This window comes from Hyperolius riggenbachi, unplaced genomic scaffold, assembly GCF_040937935.1.
Source record: "Hyperolius riggenbachi isolate aHypRig1 unplaced genomic scaffold, aHypRig1.pri scaffold_198, whole genome shotgun sequence".
NCBI classification, from domain to species: Eukaryota; Metazoa; Chordata; class Amphibia; order Anura; family Hyperoliidae; genus Hyperolius; species Hyperolius riggenbachi.
The window spans coordinates 146,340-158,692 of NW_027152409.1; the positions used below are offsets into that span (position 1 = coordinate 146,340).

Below are 12,353 nucleotides of genomic sequence, written 5' to 3' on the forward strand. Positions count from 1 at the left end.
TTTTTAACACCAGTAAGAGAGAGTAGTGCACCGCTCCTGGAGGTACTGCAATACCAGGTCGATGCGCGGAGTGGACAGAGCAAGCTCTTCTTCTATCTCCCTGTTCCAAAAATCCATTTAATATATGGTCCCCAGATAGGGGACGTATCAGATATTAAACTGATAAGAACAGATACTACACTGGATCTTAGCCAAAAGGCCGAGAAGCGATAACCCGATTACTCTCCGCAGCCGCGCCCGCCGACGCGTCTTCGTCTTCTAAATGCAGCAGCGGCGACCAGCACACAACCCAGCACTGCACCGCACAGCCGGCTAACCCCGGCCGGCTACCGGCTGCCAGGGGGGGCCCCCTTCCCACTGCCTGTGCAGGCCTGCCGGGCCCCCGGGATGGGCGCACCTGTGCTAAACGCAGACGCACGGGCCAGGCTCAGCTGCCGCCTGATTACATTTGCATGGCCCCGCCCACCGCCGGAACAGCCGTCACCCCTCCGCTGCCGTGCCTCCACGTCAAAGAGAAAAGTAAAGTAGGCTTCCGGCTACCTGCATTCCGGCAACACGCTAGGAGAGAGTGTGGAGGGCAAGAGGAAGTCAAGTCTCTGGTTGAAAACACAGTGCGTCTTTCTTCATTCATCCTCTTTCCTCTTCATCTCTCTGTCTGGACGTGCGCGGTGTGCCACAAGAGGGAGACACAGGCCGTGGAGTGGAGAGCCTACACAGGAGATGCCTTCCTAGCCTGCAACACACTCTCACAGCCTGGCACTGATGCAGGCACCTGAGCAGGTGCTGAGTCACTCACAGGAAGTCAACCGATGATGTCACAATGCCCTGGGCCCAGGCAGCTATATAAGGGGCTGCAGCCAGGGCTCTGCCTGCCAGTCCGCTGGCAGCTCTCCAGGGGAGGGGTGCTGCTGCAGCTTTTCTTGCTGGGGACATAGTGCAAACATAAAGAAAAGTGGTCCGGTCATGTTTTTTGGGCCCGCAGCAACTGCGCAGCGCAAGTAGAGTTCAGCTAAAGTAATATTACAAATTTTTTTTGTTTTTTTTGTGTGTTTTTCCTACTGCTTTTCTTGTCTGTTCTCAGGTTCTGCTAGCCAGGCGATATACAGAGTCCATGAATAAATGACACAGATGCACAAAAAAAAGCAGACACAACTTGTAACAATGTTTTTATTGTGGATTTCAGCTGTATCCTGCACCCAGCAGCAGTAGCAGCACAGACATAGAGCGCACAGCAGGGGGGAACAAACCGCGCTTGCTCCTGGCAAATTCACTTTGCAGAGGGACACTTGATTTCACTCCACTTTGTTAGTCAGCTGGGTATTTGAGTAGTTTGGATCTGTTTTTTAACACCAGTAAGAGAGAGTAGTGCACCGGTCCTGGAGGTACTGCAATACCAGGTCGATGCGCGGAGTGGACAGAGCAAGCTCTTCTTCCATCTCCCTGTTCCAAAAATCCATTTAATATATGGTCCCCAGATAGGGGACGTATCAGATATTAAACTGATAAGAACAGATACTACACTGGATCTTAGCCAAAAGGCCGAGAAGCGATAACCCGATTACTCTCCGCAGCCGCGCCCGCCGACGCGTCTTCGTCTTCTAAATGCAGCAGCGGCGACCAGCACACAACCCAGCACTGCACCGCACAGCCGGCTAACCCCGGCCGGCTACCGGCTGCCAGGGGGGGCCCCCTTCCCACTGCCTGTGCAGGCCTGCCGGGCCCCCGGGATGGGCGCACCTGTGCCAAACGCAGACGCACGGGCCAGGCTCAGCTGCCGCCTGATTACATTTGCATGGCCCCGCCCACCGCCGGAACAGCCTCCGCTGCCGTGCCTCCACGTCGAAGAGAAAAGTAAAGTAGGCTTCCGGCTACCTGCATTCCGGCAACACGCTAGGAGAGAGTGTGGAGGGCAAGAGGAAGTCAAGTCTCTGGTTGAAAACACAGTGCGTCTTTCTTCATTCATCCTCTTTCCTCTTCATCTCTCTGTCTGGACGTGCGCGGTGTGCCACAAGAGGGAGACACAGGCCGTGGAGTGGAGAGCCTACACAGGAGATGCCTTCCTAGCCTGCAACACACTCTCACAGCCTGGCACTGATGCAGGCACCTGAGCAGGTGCTGAGTCACTCACAGGAAGTCAACCGATGATGTCACAATGCCCTGGGCCCAGGCAGCTATATAAGGGGCTGCAGCCAGGGCTCTGCCTGCCAGTCTGCTGGCAGCTCTCCAGGGGAGGGGTGCTGCTGCAGCTTTTCTTGCTGGGGACATAGTGCAAACATAAAGAAAAGTGGTCCGGTCATGTTTTTTGGGCCCGCAGCAACTGCGCAGCGCAAGTAGAGTTCAGCTAAAGTAATATTACAAATTTTTTTGTTTTTTTTGTGTGTTTTTCCTACTGCTTTTCTTGTCTGTTCTCAGGTTCTGCTAGCCAGGCGATATACAGAGTCCATGAATAAATGACACAGATGCACAAAAAAAAGCAGACACAACTTGTAACAATGTTTTTATTGTGGATTTCAGCTGTATCCTGCACCCAGCAGCAGTAGCAGCACAGACATAGAGCGCACAGCAGGGGGGAACAAACCGCGCTTGCTCCTGGCAAATTCACTTTGCAGAGGGACACTTGATTTCACTCCACTTTGTTAGTCAGCTGGGTATTTGAGTAGTTTGGATCTGTTTTTTAACACCAGTAAGAGAGAGTAGTGCACCGCTCCTGGAGGTACTGCAATACCAGGTCGATGCGCGGAGTGGACAGAGCAAGCTCTTCTTCCATCTCCCTGTTCCAAAAATCCATTTAATATATGGTCCCCAGATAGGGGACGTATCAGATATTAAACTGATAAGAACAGATACTACACTGGATCTTAGCCAAAAGGCCGAGAAGCGATAACCCGATTACTCTCCGCAGCCGCGCCCGCCGACGCGTCTTCGTCTTCTAAATGCAGCAGCGGCGACCAGCACACAACCCAGCACTGCACCGCACAGCCGGCTAACCCCGGCCGGCTACCGGCTGCCAGGGGGGGCCCCCTTCCCACTGCCTGTGCAGGCCTGCCGGGCCCCCGGGATGGGCGCACCTGTGCCAAACGCAGACGCACGGGCCAGGCTCAGCTGCCGCCTGATTACATTTGCATGGCCCCGCCCACCGCCGGAACAGCCTCCGCTGCCGTGCCTCCACGTCGAAGAGAAAAGTAAAGTAGGCTTCCGGCTACCTGCATTCCGGCAACATGCTAGGAGAGAGTGTGGAGGGCAAAGAGGAAGTCAAGTCTCTGGTTGAAAACACAGTGCCTCTTTATTCATTCATTCTCTTTCCTCTTCATCTCTCTGTCTGGACGTGCGCGGTGTGCCACAAGAGGGAGACACAGGCCGTGGAGTGGAGAGCCTACACAGGAGATGCCTTCCTAGCCTGCAACACACTCTCACAGCCTGGCACTGATGCAGGCACCTGAGCAGGTGCTGAGTCACTCACAGGAAGTCAACCGATGATGTCACAATGCCCTGGGCCCAGGCAGCTATATAAGGGGCTGCAGCCAGGGCTCTGCCTGCCAGTCCGCTGGCAGCTCTCCAGGGGAGGGGTGCTGCTGCAGCTTTTCTTGCTGGGGACATAGTGCAAACATAAAGAAAAGTGGTCCGGTCATGTTTTTTGGGCCCGCAGCAACTGCGCAGCGCAAGTAGAGTTCAGCTAAAGTAATATTACACATTTTTTTTTGTTTTTTTTGTGTGTTTTTCCTACTGCTTTTCTTGTCTGTTCTCAGGTTCTGCTAGCCAGGCGATATACAGAGTCCATGAATAAATGACACAGATGCACAAAAAAAAGCAGACACAACTTGTAACAATGTTTTTATTGTGGATTTCAGCTGTATCCTGCACCCAGCAGCAGTAGCAGCACAGACATAGAGCGCACAGCAGGGGGGAACAAACCGCGCTTGCTCCTGGCAAATTCACTTTGCAGAGGGACACTTGATTTCACTCCACTTTGTTAGTCAGCTGGGTATTTGAGTAGTTTGGATCTGTTTTTTAACACCAGTAAGAGAGAGTAGTGCACCGCTCCTGGAGGTACTGCAATACCAGGTCGATGCGCGGAGTGGACAGAGCAAGCTCTTCTTCTATCTCCCTGTTCCAAAAATCCATTTAATATATGGTCCCCAGATAGGGGACGTATCAGATATTAAACTGATAAGAACAGATACTACACTGGATCTTAGCCAAAAGGCCGAGAATCGATAACCCGATTACTCTCCGCAGCCGCGCCCGCCGACGCGTCTTCGTCTTCTAAATGCAGCAGCGGCGACCAGCACACAACCCAGCACTGCACCGCACAGCCGGCTAACCCCGGCCGGCTACCGGCTGCCAGGGGGGGCCCCCTTCCCACTGCCTGTGCAGGCCTGCCGGGCCCCCGGGATGGGCGCACCTGTGCTAAACGCAGACGCACGGGCCAGGCTCAGCTGCCGCCTGATTACATTTGCATGGCCCCGCCCACCGCCGGAACAGCCGTCACCCCTCCGCTGCCGTGCCTCCACGTCAAAGAGAAAAGTAAAGTAGGCTTCCGGCTACCTGCATTCCGGCAACACGCTAGGAGAGAGTGTGGAGGGCAAGAGGAAGTCAAGTCTCTGGTTGAAAACACAGTGCGTCTTTCTTCATTCATCCTCTTTCCTCTTCATCTCTCTGTCTGGACGTGCGCGGTGTGCCACAAGAGGGAGACACAGGCCGTGGAGTGGAGAGCCTACACAGGAGATGCCTTCCTAGCCTGCAACACACTCTCACAGCCTGGCACTGATGCAGGCACCTGAGCAGGTGCTGAGTCACTCACAGGAAGTCAACCGATGATGTCACAATGCCCTGGGCCCAGGCAGCTATATAAGGGGCTGCAGCCAGGGCTCTGCCTGCCAGTCCGCTGGCAGCTCTCCAGGGGAGGGGTGCTGCTGCAGCTTTTCTTGCTGGGGACATAGTGCAAACATAAAGAAAAGTGGTCCGGTCATGTTTTTTGGGCCCGCAGCAAATGCGCAGCGCAAGTAGAGTTCAGCTAAAGTAATATTACAATTTTTTTTTGTTTTTTTTGTGTGTTTTTCCTACTGCTTTTCTTGTCTGTTCTCAGGTTCTGCTAGCCCGGCGATATACAGAGTCCATGAATAAATGACACAGATGCACAAAAAAAAGCAGACAACTTGTAACAATGTTTTTATTGTGGATTTCCGCTGTATCCTGCACCCAGCAGCAGTAGCAGCACAGACATAGAGCGCACAGCAGGGGGGAACAAACCGCGCTTGCTCCTGGCAAATTCACTTTGCAGAGGGACACTTGATTTCACTCCACTTTGTTAGTCAGCTGGGTATTTGAGTAGTTTGGATCTGTTTTTTAACACCAGTAAGAGAGAGTAGTGCACCGGTCCTGGAGGTACTGCAATACCAGGTCGATGCGCGGAGTGGACAGAGCAAGCTCTTCTTCCATCTCCCTGTTCCAAAAATCCATTTAATATATGGTCCCCAGATAGGGGACGTATCAGATATTAAACTGATAAGAACAGATACTACACTGGATCTTAGCCAAAAGGCCGAGAAGCGATAACCCGATTACTCTCCGCAGCCGCGCCCGCCGACGCGTCTTCGTCTTCTAAATGCAGCAGCGGCGACCAGCACACAACCCAGCACTGCACCGCACAGCCGGCTAACCCCGGCCGGCTACCGGCTGCCAGGGGGGGCCCCCTTCCCACTGCCTGTGCAGGCCTGCCGGGCCCCCGGGATGGGCGCACCTGTGCCAAACGCAGACGCACGGGCCAGGCTCAGCTGCCGCCTGATTACATTTGCATGGCCCCGCCCACCGCCGGAACAGCCTCCGCTGCCGTGCCTCCACGTCGAAGAGAAAAGTAAAGTAGGCATTCCGGCTACCTGCATTCCGGCAACACGCTAGGAGAGAGTGTGGAGGGCAAGAGGAAGTCAAGTCTCTGGTTGAAAACACAGTGCGTCTTTCTTCATTCATCCTCTTTCCTCTTCATCTCTCTGTCTGGACGTGCGCGGTGTGCCACAAGAGGGAGACACAGGCCGTGGAGTGGAGAGCCTACACAGGAGATGCCTTCCTAGCCTGCAACACACTCTCACAGCCTGGCACTGATGCAGGCACCTGAGCAGGTGCTGAGTCACTCACAGGAAGTCAACCGATGATGTCACAATGCCCTGGGCCCAGGCAGCTATATAAGGGGCTGCAGCCAGGGCTCTGCCTGCCAGTCTGCTGGCAGCTCTCCAGGGGAGGGGTGCTGCTGCAGCTTTTCTTGCTGGGGACATAGTGCAAACATAAAGAAAAGTGGTCCGGTCATGTTTTTTGGGCCCGCAGCAACTGCGCAGCGCAAGTAGAGTTCAGCTAAAGTAATATTACAAATTTTTTTGTTTTTTTTGTGTGTTTTTCCTACTGCTTTTCTTGTCTGTTCTCAGGTTCTGCTAGCCAGGCGATATACAGAGTCCATGAATAAATGACACAGATGCACAAAAAAAAGCAGACACAACTTGTAACAATGTTTTTATTGTGGATTTCAGCTGTATCCTGCACCCAGCAGCAGTAGCAGCACAGACATAGAGCGCACAGCAGGGGGGAACAAACCGCGCTTGCTCCTGGCAAATTCACTTTGCAGAGGGACACTTGATTTCACTCCACTTTGTTAGTCAGCTGGGTATTTGAGTAGTTTGGATCTGTTTTTTAACACCAGTAAGAGAGAGTAGTGCACCGCTCCTGGAGGTACTGCAATACCAGGTCGATGCGCGGAGTGGACAGAGCAAGCTCTTCTTCCATCTCCCTGTTCCAAAAATCCATTTAATATATGGTCCCCAGATAGGGGACGTATCAGATATTAAACTGATAAGAACAGATACTACACTGGATCTTAGCCAAAAGGCCGAGAATCGATAACCCGATTACTCTCCGCAGCCGCGCCCGCCGACGCGTCTTCGTCTTCTAAATGCAGCAGCGGCGACCAGCACACAACCCAGCACTGCACCGCACAGCCGGCTAACCCCGGCCGGCTACCGGCTGCCAGGGGGGGCCCCCTTCCCACTGCCTGTGCAGGCCTGCCGGGCCCCCGGGATGGGCGCACCTGTGCTAAACGCAGACGCACGGGCCAGGCTCAGCTGCCGCCTGATTACATTTGCATGGCCCCGCCCACCGCCGGAACAGCCGTCACCCCTCCGCTGCCGTGCCTCCACGTCGAAGAGAAAAGTAAAGTAGGCTTCCGGCTACCTGCATTCCGGCAACACGCTAGGAGAGAGTGTGGAGGGCAAGAGGAAGTCAAGTCTCTGGTTGAAAACACAGTGCGTCTTTCTTCATTCATCCTCTTTCCTCTTCATCTCTCTGTCTGGACGTGCGCGGTGTGCCACAAGAGGGAGACACAGGCCGTGGAGTGGAGAGCCTACACAGGAGATGCCTTCCTAGCCTGCAACACACTCTCACAGCCTGGCACTGATGCAGGCACCTGAGCAGGTGCTGAGTCACTCACAGGAAGTCAACCGATGATGTCACAATGCCCTGGGCCCAGGCAGCTATATAAGGGGCTGCAGCCAGGGCTCTGCCTGCCAGTCCGCTGGCAGCTCTCCAGGGGAGGGGTGCTGCTGCAGCTTTTCTTGCTGGGGACATAGTGCAAACATAAAGAAAAGTGGTCCGGTCATGTTTTTTGGGCCCGCAGCAACTGCGCAGCGCAAGTAGAGTTCAGCTAAAGTAATATTACAATTTTTTTTTGTTTTTTTTGTGTGTTTTTCCTACTGCTTTTCTTGTCTGTTCTCAGGTTCTGCTAGCCAGGCGATATACAGAGTCCATGAATAAATGACACAGATGCACAAAAAAAAGCAGACACAACTTGTAACAATGTTTTTATTGTGGATTTCAGCTGTATCCTGCACCCAGCAGCAGTAGCAGCACAGACATAGAGCGCACAGCAGGGGGGAACAAACCGCACTTGCTCCTGGCAAATTCACTTTGCAGAGGGACACTTGATTTCACTCCACTTTGTTAGTCAGCTGGGTATTTGAGTAGTTTGGATCTGTTTTTTAACACCAGTAAGAGAGAGTAGTGCACCGGTCCTGGAGGTACTGCAATACCAGGTCGATGCGCGGAGTGGACAGAGCAAGCTCTTCTTCCATCTCCCTGTTCCAAAAATCCATTTAATATATGGTCCCCAGATAGGGGACGTATCAGATATTAAACTGATAAGAACAGATACTACACTGGATCTTAGCCAAAAGGCCGAGAAGCGATAACCCGATTACTCTCCGCAGCCGCGCCCGCCGACGCGTCTTCGTCTTCTAAATGCAGCAGCGGCGACCAGCACACAACCCAGCACTGCACCGCACAGCCGGCTAACCCCGGCCGGCTACCGGCTGCCAGGGGGGGCCCCCTTCCCACTGCCTGTGCAGGCCTGCCGGGCCCCCGGGATGGGCGCACCTGTGCTAAACGCAGACGCACGGGCCAGGCTCAGCTGCCGCCTGATTACATTTGCATGGCCCCGCCCACCGCCGGAACAGCCGTCACCCCTCCGCTGCCGTGCCTCCACGTCGAAGAGAAAAGTAAAGTAGGCTTCCGGCTACCTGCATTCCGGCAACACGCTAGGAGAGAGTGTGGAGGGCAAGAGGAAGTCAAGTCTCTGGTTGAAAACACAGTGCGTCTTTCTTCATTCATCCTCTTTCCTCTTCATCTCTCTGTCTGGACGTGCGCGGTGTGCCACAAGAGGGAGACACAGGCCGTGGAGTGGAGAGCCTACACAGGAGATGCCTTCCTAGCCTGCAACACACTCTCACAGCCTGGCACTGATGCAGGCACCTGAGCAGGTGCTGAGTCACTCACAGGAAGTCAACCGATGATGTCACAATGCCCTGGGCCCAGGCAGCTATATAAGGGGCTGCAGCCAGGGCTCTGCCTGCCAGTCCGCTGGCAGCTCTCCAGGGGAGGGGTGCTGCTGCAGCTTTTCTTGCTGGGGACATAGTGCAAACATAAAGAAAAGTGGTCCGGTCATGTTTTTTGGGCCCGCAGCAACTGCGCAGCGCAAGTAGAGTTCAGCTAAAGTAATATTACAATTTTTTTTTGGTTTTTTTGTGTGTTTTTCCTACTGCTTTTCTTGTCTGTTCTCAGGTTCTGCTAGCCAGGCGATATACAGAGTCCATGAATAAATGACACAGATGCACAAAAAAAAGCAGACAACTTGTAACAATGTTTTTATTGTGGATTTCAGCTGTATCCTGCACCCAGCAGCAGTAGCAGCACAGACATAGAGCGCACAGCAGGGGGGAACAAACCGCGCTTGCTCCTGGCAAATTCACTTTGCAGAGGGACACTTGATTTCACTCCACTTTGTTAGTCAGCTGGGTATTTGAGTAGTTTGGGTCTGTTTTTTAACACCAGTAAGAGAGAGTAGTGCATCGGTCCTGGAGGTACTGCAATACCAGGTCGATGCGCGGAGTGGACAGAGCAAGCTCTTCTTCCATCTCCCTGTTCCAAAAATCCATTTAATATATGGTCCCCAGATAGGGGACGTATCAGATATTAAACTGATAAGAACAGATACTACACTGGATCTTAGCCAAAAGGCCGAGAAGCGATAACCCGATTACTCTCCGCAGCCGCGCCCGCCGACGCGTCTTCGTCTTCTAAATGCAGCAGCGGCGACCAGCACACAACCCAGCACTGCACCGCACAGCCGGCTAACCCCGGCCGGCTACCGGCTGCCAGGGGGGGCCCCCTTCCCACTGCCTGTGCAGGCCTGCCGGGCCCCCGGGATGGGCGCACCTGTGCTAAACGCAGACGCACGGGCCAGGCTCAGCTGCCGCCTGATTACATTTGCATGGCCCCGCCCACCGCCAAAACAGCCTCCGCTGCCGTGCCTCCACGTCGAAGAGAAAAGTAAAGTAGGCTTCCGGCTACCTGCATTCCGGCAACACGCTAGGAGAGAGTGTGGAGGGCAAGAGGAAGTCAAGTCTCTGGTTGAAAACACAGTGCGTCTTTCTTCATTCATCCTCTTTCCTCTTCATCTCTCTGTCTGGACGTGCGCGGTGTGCCACAAGAGGGAGACACAGGCCGTGGAGTGGAGAGCCTACACAGGAGATTCCTTCCTAGCCTGCAACACACTCTCACAGCCTGGCACTGATGCAGGCACCTGAGCAGGTGCTGAGTCACTCACAGGAAGTCAACCGATGATGTCACAATGCCCTGGGCCCAGGCAGCTATATAAGGGGCTGCAGCCAGGGCTCTGCCTGCCAGTCCGCTGGCAGCTCTCCAGGGGAGGGGTGCTGCTGCAGCTTTTCTTGCTGGGGACATAGTGCAAACATAAAGAAAAGTGGTCCGGTCATGTTTTTTGGGCCCGCAGCAACTGCGCAGCGCAAGTAGAGTTCAGCTAAAGTAATATTACAAAATTTTTTTGGTTTTTTTGTGTGTTTTTCCTACTGCTTTTCTTGTCTGTTCTCAGGTTCTGCTAGCCAGGCGATATACAGAGTCCATGAATAAATGACACAGATGCACAAAAAAAAGCAGACACAACTTGTAACAATGTTTTTATTGTGGATTTCAGCTGTATCCTGCACCCAGCAGCAGTAGCAGCACAGACATAGAGCGCACAGCAGGGGGGAACAAACCGCGCTTGCTCCTGGCAAATTCACTTTGCAGAGGGACACTTGATTTCACTCCACTTTGTTAGTCAGCTGGGTATTTGAGTAGTTTGGATCTGTTTTTTAACACCAGTAAGAGAGAGTAGTGCACCGGTCCTGGAGGTACTGCAATACCAGGTCGATGCGCGGAGTGGACAGAGCAAGCTCTTCTTCCATCTCCCTGTTCCAAAAATCCATTTAATATATGGTCCCCAGATAGGGGACGTATCAGATATTAAACTGATAAGAACAGATACTACACTGGATCTTAGCCAAAAGGCCGAGAAGCGATAACCCGATTACTCTCCGCAGCCGCGCCCGCCGACGCGTCTTCGTCTTCTAAATGCAGCAGCGGCGACCAGCACACAACCCAGCACTGCACCGCACAGCCGGCTAACCCCGGCCGGCTACCGGCTGCCAGGGGGGGGGCCCCCTTCCCACTGCCTGTGCAGGCCTGCCGGGCCCCCGGGATGGGCGCACCTGTGCTAAACGCAGACGCACGGGCCAGGCTCAGCTGCCGCCTGATTACATTTGCATGGCCCCGCCCACCGCCGGAACAGCCTCCGCTGCCATGCCTCCACGTCGAAGAGAAAAGTAAAGTAGGCTTCCGGCTACCTGCATTCCGGCAACACGCTAGGAGAGAGTGTGGAGGGCAAGAGGAAGTCAAGTCTCTGGTTGAAAACACAGTGCGTCTTTCTTCATTCATCCTCTTTCCTCTTCATCTCTCTGTCTGGACGTGCGCGGTGTGCCACAAGAGGGAGACACAGGCCGTGGAGTGGAGAGCCTACACAGGAGATGCCTTCCTAGCCTGCAACACACTCTCACAGCCTGGCACTGATGCAGGCACCTGAGCAGGTGCTGAGTCACTCACAGGAAGTCAACCGATGATGTCACAATGCCCTGGGCCCAGGCAGCTATATAAGGGGCTGCAGCCAGGGCTCTGCCTGCCAGTCCGCTGGCAGCTCTCCAGGGGAGGGGTGCTGCTGCAGCTTTTCTTGCTGGGGACATAGTGCAAACATAAAGAAAAGTGGTCCGGTCATGTTTTTTGGGCCCGCAGCAACTGCGCAGCGCAAGTAGAGTTCAGCTAATGTAATATTACAAATTTTTTTTGTTTTTTTTGTGTGTTTTTCCTACTGCTTTTCTTGTCTGTTCTCAGGTTCTGCTAGCCCGGCGATATACAGAGTCCATGAATAAATGACACAGATGCACAAAAAAAAGCAGACAACTTGTAACAATGTTTTTATTGTGGATTTCAGCTGTATCCTGCACCCAGCAGCAGTAGCAGCACAGACATAGAGCGCACAGCAGGGGGGAACAAACCGCGCTTGCTCCTGGCAAATTCACTTTGCAGAGGGACACTTGATTTCACTCCACTTTGTTAGTCAGCTGGGTATTTGAGTAGTTTGGATCTGTTTTTTAACACCAGTAAGAGAGAGTAGTGCACCGGTCCTGGAGGTACTGCAATACCAGGTCGATGCGCGGAGTGGACAGAGCAAGCTCTTCTTCCATCTCCCTGTTCCAAAAATCCATTTAATATATGGTCCCCAGATAGGGGACGTATCAGATATTAAACTGATAAGAACAGATACTACAGTGGATCTTAGCCAAAAGGCCGAGAAGCGATAACCCGATTACTCTCCGCAGCCGCGCCCGCCGACGCGTCTTCGTCTTCTAAATGCAGCAGCGGCGACCAGCACACAACCCAGCACTGCACCGCACAGCCGGCTAACCCCGGCCGGCTACCGGCTG

The 12,353-nt window shown here is 53.6% G+C and overlaps 10 non-coding genes across 10 annotated transcripts; all 10 read right to left on the minus strand.

Annotated features, from left to right (window-relative positions):
• Positions 1-20: 20 nt before the first annotated feature.
• LOC137543797 (U2 spliceosomal RNA) lies at positions 21-211 on the minus strand. Its single transcript, XR_011025627.1, has one exon. It is a non-coding gene; the product is annotated as a U2 spliceosomal RNA (small nuclear RNA).
• A 1,149-nt stretch (positions 212-1,360) lies between these two features.
• On the minus strand, positions 1,361-1,551 carry LOC137543766 (U2 spliceosomal RNA). The gene has a single exon (XR_011025595.1). It is a non-coding gene; the product is annotated as a U2 spliceosomal RNA (small nuclear RNA).
• A 1,140-nt stretch (positions 1,552-2,691) lies between these two features.
• On the minus strand, positions 2,692-2,882 carry LOC137543749 (U2 spliceosomal RNA). The gene has a single exon (XR_011025578.1). It is a non-coding gene; the product is annotated as a U2 spliceosomal RNA (small nuclear RNA).
• Positions 2,883-4,025: 1,143 nt separating this feature from the next.
• LOC137543801 (U2 spliceosomal RNA) lies at positions 4,026-4,216 on the minus strand. Its single transcript, XR_011025631.1, has one exon. It is a non-coding gene; the product is annotated as a U2 spliceosomal RNA (small nuclear RNA).
• Positions 4,217-5,363: 1,147 nt separating this feature from the next.
• Positions 5,364-5,554, minus strand: LOC137543767 (U2 spliceosomal RNA). Its single transcript, XR_011025596.1, has one exon. It is a non-coding gene; the product is annotated as a U2 spliceosomal RNA (small nuclear RNA).
• Positions 5,555-6,695: 1,141 nt separating this feature from the next.
• LOC137543794 (U2 spliceosomal RNA) lies at positions 6,696-6,886 on the minus strand. The gene has a single exon (XR_011025625.1). It is a non-coding gene; the product is annotated as a U2 spliceosomal RNA (small nuclear RNA).
• Positions 6,887-8,035: 1,149 nt separating this feature from the next.
• LOC137543768 (U2 spliceosomal RNA) lies at positions 8,036-8,226 on the minus strand. The gene has a single exon (XR_011025597.1). It is a non-coding gene; the product is annotated as a U2 spliceosomal RNA (small nuclear RNA).
• A 1,147-nt stretch (positions 8,227-9,373) lies between these two features.
• Positions 9,374-9,564, minus strand: LOC137543792 (U2 spliceosomal RNA). The gene has a single exon (XR_011025623.1). It is a non-coding gene; the product is annotated as a U2 spliceosomal RNA (small nuclear RNA).
• Positions 9,565-10,705: 1,141 nt separating this feature from the next.
• On the minus strand, positions 10,706-10,896 carry LOC137543769 (U2 spliceosomal RNA). Its single transcript, XR_011025598.1, has one exon. It is a non-coding gene; the product is annotated as a U2 spliceosomal RNA (small nuclear RNA).
• Positions 10,897-12,037: 1,141 nt separating this feature from the next.
• On the minus strand, positions 12,038-12,228 carry LOC137543800 (U2 spliceosomal RNA). The gene has a single exon (XR_011025630.1). It is a non-coding gene; the product is annotated as a U2 spliceosomal RNA (small nuclear RNA).
• Between the last annotated feature and the right edge of the window lie 125 nt (positions 12,229-12,353).